The following is a 20,556-nucleotide window of genomic DNA, read 5'->3' as shown; positions in this document are numbered from 1 at the left end:
TCCTTAATAGACAGAATCAGAATGTCTGCTGTGGTGTTGCAGGCTTTATGAGACCATTACCGCTTTTTATTGTGTATCCCTGGACTAATGGCTTTCTATACTTCCTCTGATTTACTGCCTGTCAGCTTTGTGGCTGTCCATTAGAAAGGAGGGTTGACACCGAGCCAGCGCTTGAAGTGCCCACTGTTAAAAAGAAGGAAGTCATGTCTCACACATAGACGCCAGGATCTCTTTAAAACACTGTTTCAAAACATACTCCTGGCAGCTCATTTACCAGCTTGTCTTCTGCTTCAGTGGTGCTTTTATTAGGTCATTATGTGACATAAGTGACACATGTCTGCAGTAGGTAATATAAAAGTTTAAAAAAATCTGTCAAATCTATTAACATTACACTTTATTAACRTGAAATTGGCTGCATTAAAGTTTTATTTTCTGGATGTGAAATTATACTGGACTTACATTTGTTACTGGTCTTAAGCTCACCATTAAAAATSAATTTGCCAAAATGGCTTTATTTCAGCTTTGATTTTGTAATGTATTCATGGATGGTATCCTGTTGCCATAGCACTGTATGAGTCACTAAATTCATGGTTACTGTTATTCACTTTTTCTGAAAGGGTCCTTTAAATAATGCTAATATAATTTTAATGCTCTTCAGTGGAATCTTTGACCCCAACACCATCAATGACCTATGTAATTAACTTTGGTTGGTCTGGTAGTTTTAACGTCTGAGAAGTTGGAGTCTTGGAGTCAGTCTCTATTTAATATACACCAAAAGAAGAAAACTACATTGACATAGTATAACTTTTTTTAAAATGCTAAATATAACCCCCTTCTTGACCTCTTGCAAGATAAAACAATGTTTTATATTGCACGTATAATCTGGTGATGCATTAATTTTCGTAGGGTTTACAGAGCAACCTGAATTGGGCTACATTCAACTTGATATTCGCAGACATGGGATCCTTGAGGGGAAAAAAAATCAGATCTTTTGAGAGTCAAAAATAAAAAAAAATCTATCTTAAACACAAATTTATATCAGCAAACACATCACACGTAAGTGCTAACAGATTGCAGCAACTTTCTTTGGTGTGGATGTTGTTACTGAAGGAGGGACACATGTAAATTAGGACATTTTGGCATCATTAAGGGATTTTAAATTAGAGGAAGAACAAAAAGGCCTATAATTTTTTTTTTAAGGAAATTATGTTTTATAGGGAGTAATGTGGTTGTTAATTTAGGCTGCTACATCATACAGCTAGTCTCTGTGGGTGCTGGTCATTTTACTCCTCCTCCATTTTGTAATCTTGCAGTTTTTTCTTTGTCATTTTATTCAAAATGTTGGGGTGGTTCAAAGCAGAGCTATGTGTGGCACAATGTCAATTTATACACACCTGGAGGGTATCTTATCAAACTGGATCGGTATCAAATTGACCAGAACCCAACTTTAGTATAACAGGAAGACCAAATGTATTACAGAACATATTTATTTTTATGATTTCAGCTTCCAGCCTCCATCTTTTGTGGAAGATACTTTGTTTGAAAATGTTGGTAATCTCTTGTAATGTCTATTTTCTTCATAGGAAATGTAAACATAGACTGGCAATAATGCTAATTGTGCTAATCACTAATATAAGATGTTAAAAATAGTTTAAAATTCATTCTAAATTATTTTCTTGATTTAAAATGAATCAAACCTAGTCTTGCAGATCACTTCTTCTACTCACAAAGTGCATTTTTTCCCCCTAAGCTCCAGATTTTATTCAATGATGACGTGTTCGGAAATTGGGTTCAAACTTATGATCAGTGCATTTCTAAATGTTTTCTTCTATAAGGCTTTTCTTTTGACAATATAAAAAAAACTAGAAGTAAAATCCCTTAAAATAGCTGTCAGTTAACACAGTTATTTGAAGTCCAATACATGCTTTTTGAGAATTTTTGCTAAAACACACAATTTAGATTAAACACAAACTAACTAAAGAAATTTTAACTACAACTATTGTTTAGCATTCTGCCCTTTAACTCCCCTTGGTGCCTGCTGTTAGAGGTAAAACATTTATTCTAAGCTGCTCTACTGAAGCAGAACACGGTGCGAATGATGGAGGTCCAACAACACAGCCGTCAGCCAAGGAATCTGAGTGTGTGAAACAAAAGACACATCACGCTGACATGATGTTCAGCAGGTCATGCYAGGGTGAAACCAGAAATATGCAAGACTTCAGTCGTTCAGCAACATGCAAAACCGCTCTCGGAGCTGGTGATGAACATGTTACTATCGGACTTCTTAAGAAATGGCAGAGTTTTGTTATTGCAAAAACAGCTGCGAGAGCGGACCACCAGGGCTGCAAAACTGAAGCCTTTCAGTGTCAGCCCACCCTCCTCAGTACCTTCCACACCTCTTTACCCCATCACATGAATCGCAGTCACTACCCTTCACTGCTTCTGTGACAAAAGACGCTTTGAGGTTGTGCTCTTCTTCTTTGTGCGCAGAACAGGCTGTGAACAGAGCTACTAAAGAAGAGGATGGCTTAGGAGGGGCTTCTTGAAGAAAGCATGTCCATATTAAAAGAAAGCAGCAGAAGAAATAGAATAATAACCTCAAATTCTCCAATTTTAGGATGCAAAAATGTAAGGAACTGACTTTGGCCTTAAAATTTAAATYGTTAGACTCCTCTTCATCAAGCTGTGCAACGGATTTCATTGATGATAATATGCCTGAGCCCTAAGCTGCACCTTTCTGCATTCATCGCCCCAAGAATCCTCTGTGGGGGTTTGAAACTTCAAACAGTTCCTCATGAAAAAGTCAGGAGGTATCAGACATGTGTTCCCCCCCCTCTCTTTGCCCCCCTACCCTGCTGTCTTGCCAACACCAAAGGCCAGAATTGATTTTGTGTGAAGCAGGACCACCTCCACCCCCATCGGGGATCACCTGGCATCCATTGAGCCTGAACCTCTCATGCCTCACGGATAATAAGAAACGGTTTTCAAAGTAAATTTCAACAACATCGCTGTGCGTTTGCCTTCAGAACATCTGAATAAAGTTACATTGGTTAATTTCTTTTTGCTCTAATTCCACATGGATGATCCTTGTGCATGAGCTAATAAAGTGAGGTTTATGGATGATCCAGGAGAGATTAGTCGAGATAAGAGGAATGTCCTGCACTCGGGATGCTTTACCATTGGTCTCAGTGTAAACAAAAAAAAAAAGAAAGAAGAAAATGCAGTATGAAGGGTCATGGAGGAGGCCAGGAGAGATAAAAGTCTGAGGTGGCTTTGTTGAACAGATATCCTTTTGCGATCCCCTTTAAATTGCACATTCCGTCGTGTTTGTCTTCATGTTTTCTTTCTGGTACGAGTAGAAAAACAGCGAAGGACAAGTTATGATTTTAAACTTTTGGAAGTAACCCATACTGTAAGCTATTACTATTCATCCAATTAACATTAGAGGAATAATCTTGATCTTTTGAGGCTCTGGACACTGAAATTATACTTCGTTCTTTGTTGGAAGACTCCTCCAGACACAGGTGTCTTTAGAGTACAGTCACTCGAGTCGCTGCACTCAGGTGATTGGCATTTTACTAAGTGTGAAGTATCTATATCTATTGCCAATTGGCTGGACTTCTGTTTAAATAGGTCGGTCACTTTAAAGGGGGTGAATATTTATCCTCCCAATTATTGTCATTATTTTGTAGGAAGCAGTTTTCACTTGAACACTAAGGCGTATTTATTTTTTGAAAATTTTTGAAAAAAGTAAAACATCCAATACTTTTTATGGGCACTGTCTGACTGACAAGTTTTCTAATGTCTGATTTGGGTCATGATTTTGGACTAGATAGGGRAAAAAAAAACTATTCATATGTACAGTGTCAGCAGTTTTCTTTATTTWTTTTTTGTAATTGACAGTAACACATGCAAAGCGTACCTTGAACAGATCTCCAAACCAAGAAGAAAGTGCTATTTGCTGACTTCCTATAACAGATGCTGGTGCCCGTCTCTGGGAAGTGAAATGTCCTGGATCTGGTGGCACTGCCATATAACTGCTGTATAAATAGATTCCTTTGACAGCACCATTCATCTCTGGACATAAACACATCAACATTAAAAGACAGCTCACCAAGACCTCTGTGCTTGTTAGGGCAAGATCAGCAGTCCAGATGCCCAAGATGTAAACTTGTGAGGGGAAGATTAATCTATCTTTCATTCCTGYCTTTGACAGTAGTTATAAATCTGATTTAGCGGTTGAGCGGGGGGCCATGACGCAGGGCAGTTGGRCATTAAGCTTTCAAAGAGTGATATCAAGAGGACTAACTCGTGACACCCGGCCTGCTGCAAAAAGGTCAAAAGTTCTTGGATTTGGTGCTGTGAATCTGTTCATCTCGTTTTTGTGCTATTTTCAAAATGGTGATGATCATGTGATTAGGACAGGACAGGCGGTGTGCACAGAGTGTCAAAGGAGCTATTTAGCGGTGGATGGATGGGAACAGGAGATCTGAGGTGGTCACATCCTGTGACCATCTGCACGGCAGTCATGCTAGTCATTCCAATTGCACACAGATGCTCAGACATACCATGACACACCACGCAGATATTTGAAGGCGTGACAATAAGGGTAATGCCATAGTTCACGGAATGTCAACTGGATTCTTACAATCTTGTTTTYMWTWAWWAAWKKWWTTTTTTTTGCAAGTAGGCATAGTGGTTTTAAGCTACTTTAAATTGTATCAATGGTCATAAATCAACCAGATTCATAATCCATGAAAATCATTTAGGGTGAATTTGCGACCTTACACTGTGTTGTCTATTTATCAAAACAGCTCCAAAGTGCATGGTTTTATTKTTTTCCTTCCATCCATCTGTTCATCCGTGTAATGGCTATACTTTATTAATTWAAAAAAATCCAACCAAATCACAAGTCAATTYCAAAGTGGCTGCTTTGTATTTTTCTCTCTCGCTTTAACCGAAATTATACCAGACTGTGACTTTAAGACTGAAGTACGTGCTGATTTGCGATTTTTACAAGCGGAAGTGGTAATGGTCAACCAACTGTCAGCCACATGACTGAAACATCAGGAAGGTGGAGAAAAACCAAGRGCTCAGGGAGGAGCTGGAGAAAGCCTGACAGGGGAAGGCAACTATACCATGCCTGCCTGTGGTCATTAGCCCACTTGGGCCAGTGACGCCCAAACTGGAGAAGTTACTTCAACAGCTACCTTGAGCAAAGGATTGAGGCTCTCAGTTAACATAGTTTCATTCTTCACWGAGGTTTTTTTTTATTTAAGTGGATATCACTTGAATATTTTGTGTTTCATTTTGTAGTAACTCTTCTTCCACCTACAAAATCCACTTTTATTTTTTATTTTTATTACTGGTTTCTGGTTGTTGCATCCTTGAATTTTAAGTTTTCAAGTGTGTTTATTCCTGAGTTTAGAGAACTGTTCTTGGTGGGCGAGAAGATATCTGGTCTCTTTACTTACTTTACTCTCTTAACTTTTTTTTTTTTACAAGAAAGCTATACATTATTTTTCTGGAACAAAACACAATGACAGACTTCAAAATGGTGGTGGACGCTGACGTCGACCTTGTGGATGTGAAAGTGCGTTGAGGGTGTGACTGCAAGTGATTTTTGTTTTTTTATGAGATAAGAAGTTTTAGTTCATTTTGAAAAACAAGAGAAAGGCCAATTTAGATTTTTCCTAGTACATACCTTTGAGATTTTCAGGTTTTCTTGCTCTAAAATATAATAATAATAATAATAATAATAAAAAAAAAAAAAAGAACTACCACTCACTTCACAACTGGGACTCTTCTTTTTGTCCCCCTCCACTTTCTAATAAACTCTTAATCAAGCACATGTCAGTGGTCTCCTCTCCCTACATAACATTCATACAGGACAAAGTAAGTCATAATAACATACTGCCGACTTAAAGGAACATAATTAAACTAATGATGGCGTCGATTACTCCACTGGTGTGGTTTTGGCTGCTCGGGWGCATTTTTAATTTCATTTYTTTTTYCCCCCCCTGAGTCGTTGTGCGGAGGACAGTGAGGATTTTGACATGTCAGAATGTGCGGGGCCAGAAGGAGGATTAATGGCCGCCTGCCTGTACCCAAGGTCCTTCGGCGGTAATTGCAAGCAGAATCTGACTCTATGATCTCAGCAGTGGTATGCGACATGCCAAAACAGCCTGCCTTTGACAGATTGCCTTTCTGCAGTAATAACTTAAGCACGCTCGTTCTCTCAAATTAGACATTCCCTGCTTCCCACAGCACTAAATGGGAGCAACGAGTTATTTGCACCCTGTCTGAATATATCTTCGGTGGGATGAATGATTTTACTTTAAGCTACTTTTGAGATCCCACAGTTTCACCTTTGACAACATCACAAGAATCAAACAAAATACAGCAAATACAAATCAAATTAAGTGAAATCCTCATTTTTTTSTATTTTCTAGTATAAACTTAAATGGCTGCAAATGTTTTTAGGTGTTCCACAGTCTTCGCCTGCAGGTCTGTGCTGAAATAAATCCCAGTGTGGGTCTCTGTCTGGCTCTCTCTCTCTTTTTCATTCTCTCCGTTGATAGTTTGTGTCCAGCCTCAGGACAGAGGGACTCCTATGAGCCACTCTGTGGTGGGTTGTGTTCTCTGGAGCAGTTAAAAGCCTGGCAGCCCCACCTCATGACTGTCCAAACACAGTCGACTCTAGGCATCCACATCAAACAGGCCTCTCTTACGAAGCCCCATTGGAAAGTTAGCCACAGGGGTGCTGAGGTTATTTATTTAGTTTCCACATATAAAAATGCGACTGGTCTCAGATTCTTTAGACTTTCTTTTCCCTTATTTTCCCCCGCGTTCTCATTAATGTTAGTAATTAATGGGACAAAGCGGCGTTTGAGGAGCAGTTTACACGCTGCGACTGGATCTGCTCAGCACTGCTGGATCGAGTCAAAAGCAAGATTCAGGGAGCGTAACTAGAAAAGACAAGTTAATGAAAGATTCTTTCAGTCCTCTCAGCAGCGCCATGCACGGCCGACATGTCGGAGCAAAATTAACTTTCCCGGACTATGTGTGCTTTAGAGCGCGTGCACTGGCATCACTAATTCACCCCATCCTGAGAGATCCTTCGACATTGACGCTCGAGAGTAGATGCTATGTCAAAATGTAAATAAACTCTGGAGGAGCTTTGGCTCAGTGTGGGATGAAATTTATAGTTTTGGCATTTACTCCGCAGTCATCATTCATCCCCCTGTCGAGAGGAGAGGCCTTGATCAGCAGAGCCTCCGTTGGCCCTCAGATGACCCCACAGGCTATCTGACCAGCTGTGGTTCAGATGCCTCAGACTCAGATGTTCACATTTCTGTAAGACTGTTAACCCGCTCTCCAAAACAGTCTCAGACAGGAAAAACCCTTTTCTAAATTGGATGAAGCAGTCTTATAATTTTGAAATAAGAGACTCTTGCTGTTTAGCTGTGTTGGGTCATTTGAAAACCTTCTAGGTCTTWGAGTGTAGAGCACTGAAAAAGACCAAGCTGTTGTCTAACACAATCCTATTCAAATGTATCTCTACCTCTTGAACTTTTTGACTTTAGACATTGTAGTTTTAAAACGTTTTAACAAAATAGTCTCTAGAGTGCATTTGTATTCGGTCCCCTCACTTTTTTACTGTAAACAGRCTTTTGGGAAGATCTGCTAGAGGTTTTTTTTTTTTTTACCAGTATCAAAAAGTCAGTCAGATTGGATGGAAAGCATCTCTAAACACAAGAGGCAAAAATGTTGAGAACCATGTATATTTTAATGYYATACAATGCAACAAAATGTAAACATGTCCAAAGAGTATAAATAGTTTTGCAAGGACTGAAATGAAGTATTGCCATTTATCTTAAAGCTAACTACTAAAAGCATCAGTCACAACTGTCYGGCTCGCATCAAGCACACGGCCACTCACTTCGGGAGGCTTGAGTTCATGTGGAAGAACTTAAGCACATGCTTTGTTTTTTCTCAGCACCATGAAACAAGTGATTGTGTTTGCTGACTGCCTGCCGAAACGCATCACTGGCAAGAGGAAAGCTGGACACCTTCTCACTTCATCCGAAAGAACAAAGCCCCTCAGTGCTTTTCCTCCTTTTAACAGGTGAGTGCTCCAGCTATTAATTTGTGCAGGGCCACCTGCTTTAATTGGTCTTAATCTGAAGCGAGCGGCTTTGATCCCTYTGACAGTTTGACTGCATTAGCACGAGTGCGGAGGCTAATCCCATGCGTCGCTCGTTCTTTTTTCTCAGCCAGAGGCCTGTCCAATGATAATATGTCAGCTGAGGGATAAACCCTCATCAAACAGCCAGGTCTAAGCTGCTGGAAAGCGGGGGGCAGAGGGGCCACCTGCATGCTTCGCTTCAGACAGAGATGCAGACATAAAAAAGCCACGGTTTTTCAAGGCTGTAATAGTTAGTGTCCTCTACTTAAACTTGTTTTTGTGTTTCGGTATCTTATGTCCTGTGACCTCACACTTCTTGATTCAAGATTAACACTATTACATGGTCCTCTGACCTCGAGTGAAGCCTGGCTGCTACAATGACTTCTTTATTTCCACCATCTGAGCGCTGATCACACATACCCCCACACACATGATCCACATGTCCAAAAAACAGGGGCTTTATCTGTCTTCTGTCATTTTATTAACAAGTAACAAGCATGTGAAGTGTTTGTCCTGAACTCCGTCTGAACTCCCATGAATTATGATAGCCATCTCACAGTCTACACTATCTGCTTTCAGCAGAGGAATAAAGAGATAGTGTTAGAAAAGAGAAAAACAGCAGCTCTTATGCTTACCCAGTGATTATATCACACATCATGGTGGTTTTACTTATCATTACTGGCAGATYTGGACTTCAGTGGATCTGTTTTATGCTTTGTGTTGAAGGGATGTTAAATTGGCCTTTTTTCAGGGGGTGTTGCATGTGAAAAAGAAAGCTCAAATGAAAGCTAAAGGGTTTTAAAAACCTTTTTTGTYCATTTTTATCCTTTTTAATTGGAGGGCAAGAACAGTGGCATTTCCTGTCATTGTTTGGATGACAATATGTTTTTGGTTTCAAATAAAAATGAGATGAAAAGAAAGATGCACACTGCAGGACTTTTTGGAGTGTCTTGCTCTGAATATGTTACAGTAAACTATAAAAATTAGGTTTCACAACCAGCTTTCAATCAGGAAGGAAGGACATAAAACAGGGAAGGACTAAAGCGAAGGGGTAAGAAAAGTCTGTCAAAAATTCCTAGAAGTCACTAAGTAATGTTTTACCATAAGTTATATATTTGTCCATATTCATATAGCTGTAATGGCTGCTATAAGAGAGAGGAATATCAGAGTAAGAGACAGAATGAGTGAAAAGTAATAAATATGTTTGGCCCCACTAATTCATGCTTTTTTTTTTATCGCATATCAAACTCTGGTACCAGCATAAGTGACATTTCACATGTATCTTTCTTGAATTTCAGGTCCTCTTCATTATATTTATACAGCAGGAACAAAGAAAGTGATGGGTTGTTAATTTTTATTCATTATTATAATTTTATTTTCACTTAATATAAAGTTTCAGTTAATTTTACYTTGTATGAATTGTTAGAGGTAAGACAAATTATTACATTTATGATTTATTACAAAAAAATATGCACTATTTTTTCCCTCCATTGAAAAAACAATGTATTTAAGCTAAAGGTTGGACTTTTTATTTTTTACTGTCAGGTTATGCTACTGCAAAAAAAAAAAGAAGAATGCATTTACTTTAATACATTTTACGTATTTTTACCAATCAACAAGAGGCATGCAGGATATGYAGTCTGTGTACACATAAATGTAAAAGAAGCAAGCTCATTTAGGTTGCAATGCCATTTAAGTTTATTTTTGTTGTTGCACATTGTCTATACATAAATTGTTCACCAAAACAGCTATAGTCTCAAGTAATCATTTCTGGATTTAAAGTATTCAGGTCCTAACCTTGATTTGTTAGGCGAAAGAGTCAKAAGATGACAGACAAAACGGAAATTAATTGTTCATAATCACTCCTTTTGTTAATTCATATTACTTTCTAACTACTGTATATGAAAGCTAAGATATGATTCTTCATTCCTTTTCTTTTTTTAAAATTAATTTTTAAGGCTCCACATGACCTTATCTCTGTAAGCATTTGAAAAAAAATATTGCTTTTTTTTTAGCCTCTGTCGAAACTTGATTATCTTGTGACGTCTCCATTTTATCTTATGATCGCTTCAAGGGGGTGGACAAACTGCTCTCAGGGCTTTAATTTTATTCCAGAAACTCTTTGATCTATAACTGAGAAAGTTTGGTTGAAATATCAGTTCTAACAACTATACTTTGAATTGCAGATTTTTTCAGCCCTCCRGCTCAACAAACCACCAAAGGATCTTCTGTCAGACACAAATTAATCCATTGGAAGAAATTCCTAGTTAACTTGCAATAATCCTGAAGTCGGTGTGCTGCAAGAAAAGGAATGTAAATACAAGCTTAAACCACATTAGAGAATAAAAACATGAAAATAACATACAGCTCGTTTAGACATATGCATATATTAAATCTATACATATTCATGATTTATTTTCAAACCAAGCAAATGCCCTTTGCTCAATTGTCGTCCTTAGCAAAGATATGTAAATAAATACTCAAATAATCTAGGACTAACTATCCAGATAAAGTTTGCCAAAATCTGTATGTTTAAGTCAGATGAGATGGCAATTAGATGGTTTTAGCTTAATTTCTTTTTTCAAAATCAGTTTAATATTAAACATGGGATTATATTCATGCCCGCTGTTGAGTTAAGTGGAGAAACTGATGCTGAGTCTGTTTCTGGAAATCTTGAATTTCTGGATCATTTTCTCTGAAATACCAGGGTATTTTAGTGGAACATTTGCAGAGTTTTGCCAAAAATCTGAAAACGGTTCATCATTGGTTTTGTAGCAGAATAAAATCAAAATCCAAAATGTAGCGCCAAATTAACACATAAATGGTTCAGCAGACACCAAATGAACCTCTTTTCATAGYTTTAGTCACCAGACAAATAAAACAAAAGTCTATTTACATGTTTTTTTTTGCCCCCTGAAACTCAACAAAAGTTTTCTTATTAAAAATTGTGCTGCTTCTATCAAACATAAATGTATTTTTCTGTCATTTTCGCAAATCATTACCAAGCCGAACAATAAATTTGTGTTTGACTGAATTTGTGGCCAGTTGTTTGATGGACATTCCCACACAAACAAGTGCTAAAATATTCAGTAGACTGGAAGGTGACTCGCCACTCATGCACACAAGGCGCCGATTAATCAAATGTTGTGTGCACTATCACCAGCTGGCAAGACGGGCCTCTAAGCCAGCGAGTAAGTAAGTCCGCAGAGAAGCTGGTGGCACAGCTGAGTTTGTCTTCTGAAAGTGCAGCTGTCCAAGACATGACAGCTACAGCATTAGCAGGGCCATTAAGAGGTGTAGAACATTTCCAGGGAAACCATTTGAAAAATGACAACCCCGGGCACTGCTGAGATATTAATTATACACAGCAGCCGTGGAAAGTGGGCGAAAACAGTTAGATAGACAAAAGATGTTTTGTTTTCTCGCAAGATGCCGTGTTTGTGCTTTCGGAGAGCAGAAGACACAGGGAGGAAGGTGAGAAGCTCTTAATTCTCTCTACTGTCAGGAGCAGGCAGTCATGAAACATAGATGACTGGGGTGATGATTCATGCCTACTTGCCTGTTTGTWTGAAGCGGAACAAGAATCCAGTGTGAGAACGCATGTTTAGAGCAATTTAACCCAAAAGAGAAAGTTACTAAAAAGACTTGATTTAAAAAAACAAAAAACAATGTATATTGGTTAGGTTGGGTCCAGTTTGAATTTTTATGTGCCATAATTGGTATATTAGATGTTGCGGCCAATACTGAGAGGGAATAACATCAATTGTGTATAGGCATTAAAAAACATAGCGCACAAAAAGCAGGTATGAATTGTAACTTTTTAAATCACTATAAGTATTTTTTCTTGTATTTAATACTGAATGTGTAAAAAGTATTTTATAATAGATTTACCTGCTACAGCAAGGTTTTAAGGAAAATACTAACTGACATTCTTGTACACACAAGAATATTTTCTCTTAACAACCTTAAAGAGGTTGTCGGTTTTGCAAACACCTGCATCCACAGGGGACCTTTTCCAGAAATTTTTTTAATTCACACAGAAAACAGAAAATATTTTTACTGTTTTTTTTTTGTTTTTGTTTTTTTTTTTCTCCCCCAGGCCTGTAGGTGGAGCTACGCATAGACTAGGGCACATGCATAAAGCTTTCCTGATTGAGGTTTGTGGTAAATGAAAGAAAACAAAAATGGTGAACAGCATAGAGATTCTGTGTCATTAAATGAATAAACATGACCAAAATGTAGCCCGTCGTTGCTATTGTTGTGTATGATTCACTTGGGGTTATAGATCCGGTTGGAGGTTGTGCGTTTTTTCTTCTCACCAAATATGTGTAATGGCAGATTGAGTTTTTTTTAAATAGGAGATTGTACTGCTGCAATAAAACAAGTACTTACTTTAAGGCTTTTGGACATTTTTTCCGGTGGATGTCAAAAGACAAGGACCAGTGCTCTAAGTTCAGAATAAARGAATTTTTGTTAAAATTTTGAAAAGCTGAGTGTCCTAATTATGCAAGATGAGTTTAAAAACTGCAGGACACTTAATTCACAACCTCAACATAAGTGTCCTTTTTAACCTTTTTGTTGTGCCAGTAWATATGTCTTGTTATACAATTGTGCTTACAGTGGATTACCCTGAAAATAGATATTGAAAATAATTGGTTTTACTTGGATAAATGCACTTTGCTTCTTTACATGACTTTAAAATAACTTCTTATTAATGCAACTGGTAAAGGGGATGATAGCCTTGGGGTAAAAGATTATTAATCTCGTCTTCTATTCTTATTAAGAAAAATAAGTAAAAGCTAGGAGGTAGTTGAGCTTCTCTTTAGMAAAATGCTGTATTTTGCTCCCAAAATAAGATTACTGTAAGAACTTARGGGATTTTTTAACCCTGTTATGTGGAAAGCTGTTTCATAATAACTAAATCTGCCTGTAGTATTAATTGGGGATTAATTTGCCATGTTTTCAGTACGATGAAGGCATTAACTTGGATCCAACAAGGTGCCTCCTAATTAAAACYTCAAGTTCCTCAGTGTGTTATAATTCCCACAAGAATGTGGTTYATTAATTGGTCATAACTAAACCCCAAGTAGAGCTGATTATGGTGATGGCAGTAAGTCTTCTCACAGGAGTTTAACTTGTAAGAGTTTTGAATATACAGTGCCTTGCAAAAATGTTCACACCCCTTGGACTTTTCTTGTTTAGGCGCTTACTAGCGGTGGTTGCCAAAACCCACGATGTCATCCAGGATGTTGCACCATAAAATATCTTCTATGCTGCCTGGAAATTGAGCTGTTAGCATGTCATGACATGCCATGAGACAGTCACACAAAAACAGTCTTCAGTCAGAGGCGTCTTCACATGTTGCAAGACTGACTGCTGTCAGAGAGCCTTCCTGCCCACAGCATCACTATTCCTAATGACTCTAGATTCTTGGAGGATATGAGTTACAACAGCTTTATTTTCACTTTGGGATAAATAAAGTACTTTTGAACTAAATTAAATTTAGATTTTTAATGACAATGCTTGTTAGGGCTGATAATCAGTGATTTTTTAATGTCCTTGTGCCTTCTGGGTTATTCAGCATCACAGACCTATTCTTAGTTGACTCAGAGGGTTGATCAAACATAACTTTGTGCCCTAACTGGCTTTTTCAGCAGCTTCGATTTACAGTAGGCTGTAGGCTTTGTAAGGGCATTGCAATAAAAAAAAAAAAAAAAAATGAAAAGAAAAAAAAAACCTGCAGCACTGGTTCTGAGTGGCCAATTTTTAAAAATCATGGCCTCTTCAATAAAGCAGCGGAACAACTTGTTCTTGGAGCTTTGTCCAACACCAGTAGCTTGAACTGCATTGAAATGTTATGATCTAAATTGTGAGCAAGGAGGCCAACTTTATTTAAAAAAAAAAAAAAGGTTTTATTAATAAAAGGTTAAATGGGAAAATAGGACACAAGTTGAGACTGAAAAAAACATGGAGAAACAATTATAACGATTTTTTTCCACCCATGTAATCGTTTGGGGATCAATACAAAATGCTAGTTCTAGTTGAATAATAAATAATGTGTGAATAAATGTGTGACAAAGCTAAAGTGAAAGACTGTAGGGTCTAAAAGCTTTTTTGTGAWGTCGCTGCTTGGGAAAAAAAGAGTTAAGGTTTTCTCCTTAGAAGTGTGGTGGGCACACTTCTAAATTCTAATCTATTCTTTACGTAGCTTATACGTGTCTGGTGTTTCTCTTGGTCTTCATGATGGCATCTAATGTTCTTTAATAAAAATCTGAAGCCTTTGTAGAATAGGAGTATTTACATTTAGTTTAAAAGAGATATAAGCAGACTCTACCTTTAGATACAGTGACTGCTGAACTGGATCTTATTTAGGGGTGTCAGTGTAGAAGACAGGGAAACACTAATGCATGCCACACTCTTCAGATTTTATTTTTAAAACAATTTTCAAAACCATCTCTCACCATATTTTTCATCTACTATAGTTTTGCTGCACTCTGTGTTGCTCTATCACATAAAATACCAATAAAATGCATTGAAGTTTGTGGTTGTGATGTGATAAAGAGGGGAAAAGTTCACTAGGTATGAATACTTTTACAAACCACTGTAGTGGAGCCATTTCCTATCTTCTCCTCGGGGAAGTGAAAGGAACTGATGATGGCCACATAATATCTATTCGTAGAGGCCTCATAAATAAAGCGCTGCCCCGAGTGCAAACTATGTTTATTATAGCCTTGGAGTTACTTATGCAGATAAATGCAGCGCCATTCATCATCACTTCTATTCATAAATAGCCAATAACTCATCTCCCTCCATATGGAAGATTAGACCTTGGAGATGTGACTTAAGCGCAGGAAGTATTTGGTTCATGGAAAACATGAGTGATCGCACACAAAGCCGTCTCCCCTTTACTCATTATATCTTATTCTACATGTCATTTCCCTGCTTAGCCATCATCTGCGAGGCCCATAAAGAATCATATGAAAAGCTTGCCTGTGGTTTGCTGACTGAGACCAGATGAGTTCTTTTTTTTTTTTTTTTACTTAGCGTAATGTGCTGGTTTGCAGGGAGGAGGCCACAGAGGTGCAGGGACTGATGAGAAGGGATGATATATGTAGCGCCAGTGTCCCAGCTCTCCTCTGGCCTATTGTCATTAATCACGGCCATTAGGCTCCCCCTTCTACTGTTCGTGTTGTCTGCGCCGAGCTTTTGCAGCCTCTCTTTTGTCCCACACCCATATAGGGAAAGGCTGTGCAGTTTCACCGGAGAATAGTACTAAGATTTACTCTCAGGAATTAAACTCTACCTTGTTATATTGCAGCCGTTTCATTACTCAGCAGCAGCAGGGGCTTAGTTCTGAGCTGTAATGTTCAGGAGATTTCTTTTAGTGAGATTTAACTGTTTTATCTTAGAAATGAGTAGAAGTGTTTCGATCTAAGCACTCACATTATCTCCCTGTTACAGGGAGCTAATCAGCAGTCAGAGAGGCTCTCCTTCTCTCTCTACAGTGAAATCTTCACATCGTTAACCCCCCCCAACCGTCCTCCATGTCATCAAACCCAAGAGCTCTGATATGATAATATGTGTGAACTGAAATGTGAAAGCAATTCATATCACTTTCCAAGGGCTTTGAATGTTTGATTTGCATAACTAGAGAAAATGATATTAGATGGGCATATTGATTTAATTTTATCCTGGAGCACTGTTAATTATGGTATCATAAAAGTGTCATCTCTTTATTATGGGGTTCTCAACAGGGGCCGGCGGCTGACGCTGCCGAAGTACTCAAATTGCTATGGTTAGGTTATCGTCGCGATATTGTTTGGCATAATTTATATTACAAGACTCTCGCGATATGGTGGGGGATATATATATATATTTTATCATCAATATGTTTAGACCAAACTTTTGTTACTTTAAAGGGTTATCTAGATTTTATCTTCCTTTGTTCTTTGATGTTAAATGAAAGCAGTACCAACCTTTCAGTGGAGGATATGGGCTTCATTTTTTATCCACTCCTTCCTCAATTCATACCCCCATTTCATATTCAGACATTGCCGTTTCATACTTCCATTTTATACCCATAAACAAACAATTTTGTATGTAGTTAAACCGTTGTAGTTCAGGTTATTTTTCTTTGTAGTTTTTATTATAATTATTTTTAAATTACTGCATATAGATACTCATAATCGTCCTTAAAGAACACATAAAATTAATTTAAATTCTCCATTGTTTTCTGAATATGTCATGTTAAGCTTGTTGTCTTAACACAACATATTAGCTATATTGGGTAGCTTATCAAATCTTTTTTGTGACAGACTGTAACAGTCGACTTATTGCTCCCACAACTAAAGAGGATCTATGACAAATATCAGGCACTGTCTAACATTTTATGGGGAAATATTAAGGTGTGATTGTTGCTGTGACCAATGTCTGGTTCTAGTCCTCTTTGGTCCAGTCGTGAGCTTTTCTTTTTTTCTTTTTAAAATCAAGAAAGCAACTAGTAACGATTTCAGCAACTTCTTTTAATGTTGCTGGAGACTTTTGTCAGTGAGGGTCTGCCCTAGATTACCCCCGCATGATATGAAATGGCCTAGATGCTGAAGCTAACAGAGTGAAGAGGGTCTCCTTATGCCGGAAAAGAAAGAGAAGGAAAAATCTTCTGATATTGTATTCTGTTYATCTTYATCATATCAGTAATATTGAACTACTACGGTCGGGCACACAGGTATGAAATGGTTTTGTTTACTGGTTGGAAAACAAAGTAGACTGGGATGAAATGAAAATGTCTGGGCATCAAAGGGGAGGTACGAACAGGCAAACTGACCCACAGCTGGCTGACGCTGAGCTCTTTGCAGCTACAGCTATGCAGGTGGTTGCTGAGAAGATGCAGATGCATTTCCATTGTTTTAGTTTCCAGGTGAATTCAGGCCCTTACAAATTGATTCCCCGAGTGCAATTTATCTAAATGAGCAGTGATCATTATTCCAGATCTGGCCCATTCTTAATGCCGGAGCACTATTGAGCAGATATCTCTTTAAACACCGCAAATAGGTGGTCTGGGCTGAAGGAAAGGCAGAGTACATTCATTACTCCTCTCCCTTCCTTTTTGTCCCTGGGAACACAAAGCAGTGCATAATGTGCAATCTGATAAGTGTTCTCCTGCGTGTGCCAGGACACCCCCCACACCCTTTTCATTGTCCCATACATCACCGGCCGGCTCAGCTGCGGTTTGCGAGGGGAGAACTCTGGGATTGGTGTGGCTGAAGTTGATGAATAGGCCTGCAAGGGTGAGAAACTCCAGGGCCAAGCTKTAGGTCCATCCCCATGGCATGTGATGCTGATTGGCTTTGTCCTGTGCGGCCGCTCCGTAGAGGCGGACATTAAGATTAAGTGATGCTGTCGCGTCGGGGAGCAGCGCACTGCATCATCCCGGGGAGGAGACAGCTGCGGTGGTTAATCCTTCATCACCAAGGGAATGCTGCCAGAGCAGAGATATACAGCCAAAGATAACCCTCCATAACTTCTGCTAAAGATCAGAAACTTTAAGTCTGCATCCGTCTGTCCTCGATTCTCTCTTAAAAACGAGGAAGGAGCTGCACGCCGAAGGAAAACGAATGAATCAAATGACGTTAAGACGAGGCGACTGTTTACCAAGAGGTAATCCCTCTTTAACTAACATCAAGAAGAAAATCAGTCACTTACTTACCAGTCAGTAAGCACGGCTTCAGTGTGCTGAGAGAGAAGAAACAAGGGCAGACAAACAGAAAGCCATTTACACAGCTTCTGCAATCACTCTCATGTCACTGCCTATACCAGAGGTGTACTTTATCACACATGCTGTGTTGTGGGAATTCCCAGCAGATTGGAAATCTAGTTTAAACAGACTACAAAAAAAGGGGGCCACACAAAGCAGAGCTGAAGCATTCCAGTATTTATGGGCCTGCACGTGGTGTCAGCATATTTTAGATTGCTGGGTTTGCATGTTTGTTGTTGTTCTGATTTAGCTGTCATGACGTGATGGATGAATATCATCATGTAAAAAGTTGAAACGAGAGGCCTGAGATYCGACAGAAAGCCCGCGTTTATTGTCCCGCACTGACCTGAAAACACATTACAGCAGGATCATTTTCTTTCTACATAAAATAAATGCACAGTTGATGGAATGTCTTAGTCAACTACGGTGCTGTAAAATGGATTTGATCCGCTGCAGATTCGCCCTTCTTTTTGCTTTTGTTGTCACAAAAATGTTTCAGATGATCAGAACAACTCAGTATCAAAGTTACCCTTAGTTAATGCAGGATGCATTTTTTAAAATGAAAAAGAACATCATGCCTGCAGTCAAACAGGCTGGTTGTATGAGAAATCACAAGTGCATAAAGATCAACTAAASACTTCCTCATTTATGATGGTCTTAATCTSCTTTTCTGCTTTAGGACCTGAACGACCTGACATAATTAATGGAACCATAAACTGTGAGATTGACATGCAGGTTATTTATGCTAGAAAATCCTGTAGTGCAGCTGACATGAACAATTCTGCAAAGAAGAGTGTAGGACCTAAATTCCTAGTTGGTAATGTAAAGAATCGTTGTTATTGTTATTTATTAAATGGGACCTGTTATGCAAAATTCACATTTTACACTTTTATTCTTCCATTTGGGTTTCGACTGTTTCTAAAAACAACCCACTTACTTAAAAAATACATTCAGCCATTTTTGCCAATAAGTTAACACTTTTTTGATTGATTAAGTCACACTATGTTGTTACCTAGCAACCCCAACCGAGCCCAGTTCTTAACAACCTAGCAACTTAAGTGGAGGTTCAGCGTGTTTGGTCAGCTGGTTTTATCACTACATRTGTCATACAATGACTGCTGGAAAAGACAAGTGTTTTGTTGTTGACTTACCATCCATAAACCACTTGCTATGTTCTTGTTGGTTGTGCAGGAGGCTCTACTTCTGCTTTTCAAAGTTGTGCAGTTGTATAATTGCAAAAGAAAACAAATTGGTTTACAAGCATATTTAGATAACATGTTTTTTATTGCTCTGATGTAGCTGTCATGATATGATAGATTCTTTTCATCATGTAAAAAGTTAAAGGGAAAGGCCTAGAATCCAAGGAAACGTTTTGCGTTTTTACTCCAGGACTGACCTGAAAATGTATTATAGTGGGATCATTTCCTTTCTGAGCATCTCACCCTTTCCACTGCCCCAAAGCAGGTTTTCCTGTTTACATTTTCATACCATTTGTGCTTCCACTTTTGTGAATATGGTAATTTCCCTTGGAAAGCCTCAGAGATCCTGGGGGATGATGTATTTGGTATGGCAGAGGCATACCTACAGAGAGCACTTGTGACAGTGACATATTAGTTACAGTGTCTCTTGGAATCTGATAGCTTCAAATTTGCCACCTTGTTAAGTTTTGATTTATGTGATACCATTTCACTGAAGTAATTGGGCTGGCCTGTTGTAGAAAATAATCAGCTTTACCAGAGAACAAACGCCGGGCCATGCTAATGAGGCAGCCGGCCCGCTGAACTGATGCTGTCGTCTGACAGTTATTAATGATTGTTATGATGTCCAGACGAGTTGCGAATGGATGGAGTAAAGTGAAAAAAGTGACATAAAAAAATGCAGCATATTGGAAAGTACTAATGAAGTAATATACTGCTAGGAAAACGATCATTTGCGTTGTCAAGGCAATGTGTAATTACCCAGCAGCCATGGTGAATGGCTGTTTTTGGCAGTCTGACTGTGGTGGGGAKTAAGTGCTGAACAACCTGGCGGGTAATAGATGGATCTTTGCTGGCAAGGGGCTAAAATGCACAAGGTGGTGACAGAGGTGTACAGATTGATGAATTAATTGGATCTTTCTTGGGACATTATGGGAACCACTGTGGCATATGCTTGCCTTGTTACTTTAGAATGACTACTGACCCTGAAAGTGAAATTCTCTCTTGCAGGGAGCTGTGGCTGTTTTTTATATTTTTTATTGGACTGCACATATAGTACTTTGATGTAATCTAAAACAACCTTTTCACAATTTCAACAAATATTTGTCCAAGACCTAATTGCAATAGGCTCTGTTTTTTTTACTCATCACTTTGTCTAACAGTTACTTGAAARCAACACAATGAATGAATAAAAGAGTTTGCAATTAAATTTTATACTTTATAGCCCCAACAGAAAAGAGGAATTATGAAAAAATATCCATCCATCCATCTGTCACCGTAGAAAATTTGTTTTCAAATAATACAAATATTTAAACATGTAGGGTCTACAACATAATTATTAGTAGTGTTGATTAGGATAAACACAAACAGTGGTTTGTGATGGTTTATAATATAATGTGCATTTATTATATAATGCG

The 20,556-nt window shown here is 38.4% G+C and overlaps 1 long non-coding RNA gene across 3 annotated transcripts in view; it reads left to right on the top strand.

Moving 5' to 3' along the window:
* LOC103481474 (uncharacterized) overlaps positions 1–20,556 on the top strand; it is a 97,250-nt gene that overhangs the window by 40,911 nt on the left and 35,783 nt on the right. The window contains exons 3-4 of one of the 3 annotated variants that reach the window (XR_536305.2): positions 8,000–8,128; positions 10,375–11,088. This is a non-coding gene — a long non-coding RNA (uncharacterized LOC103481474). Of the gene's footprint in view, positions 1–7,999; positions 8,129–8,276; positions 8,963–10,374; positions 11,089–20,556 lie in introns of those variants that run through there. The other 2 variants (XR_536306.1, XR_536307.1) reach the window with 2 other exon arrangements.

The sequence above is a fragment of the Poecilia reticulata genome, linkage group LG19 (genome assembly GCF_000633615.1).
Source record: "Poecilia reticulata strain Guanapo linkage group LG19, Guppy_female_1.0+MT, whole genome shotgun sequence".
Lineage (NCBI taxonomy): Eukaryota > Metazoa > Chordata > Actinopteri > Cyprinodontiformes > Poeciliidae > Poecilia > Poecilia reticulata.
The sequence above is the reverse complement of the archived record's forward strand: the minus strand, read 5'-3'. Positions and strand labels throughout refer to the sequence as shown.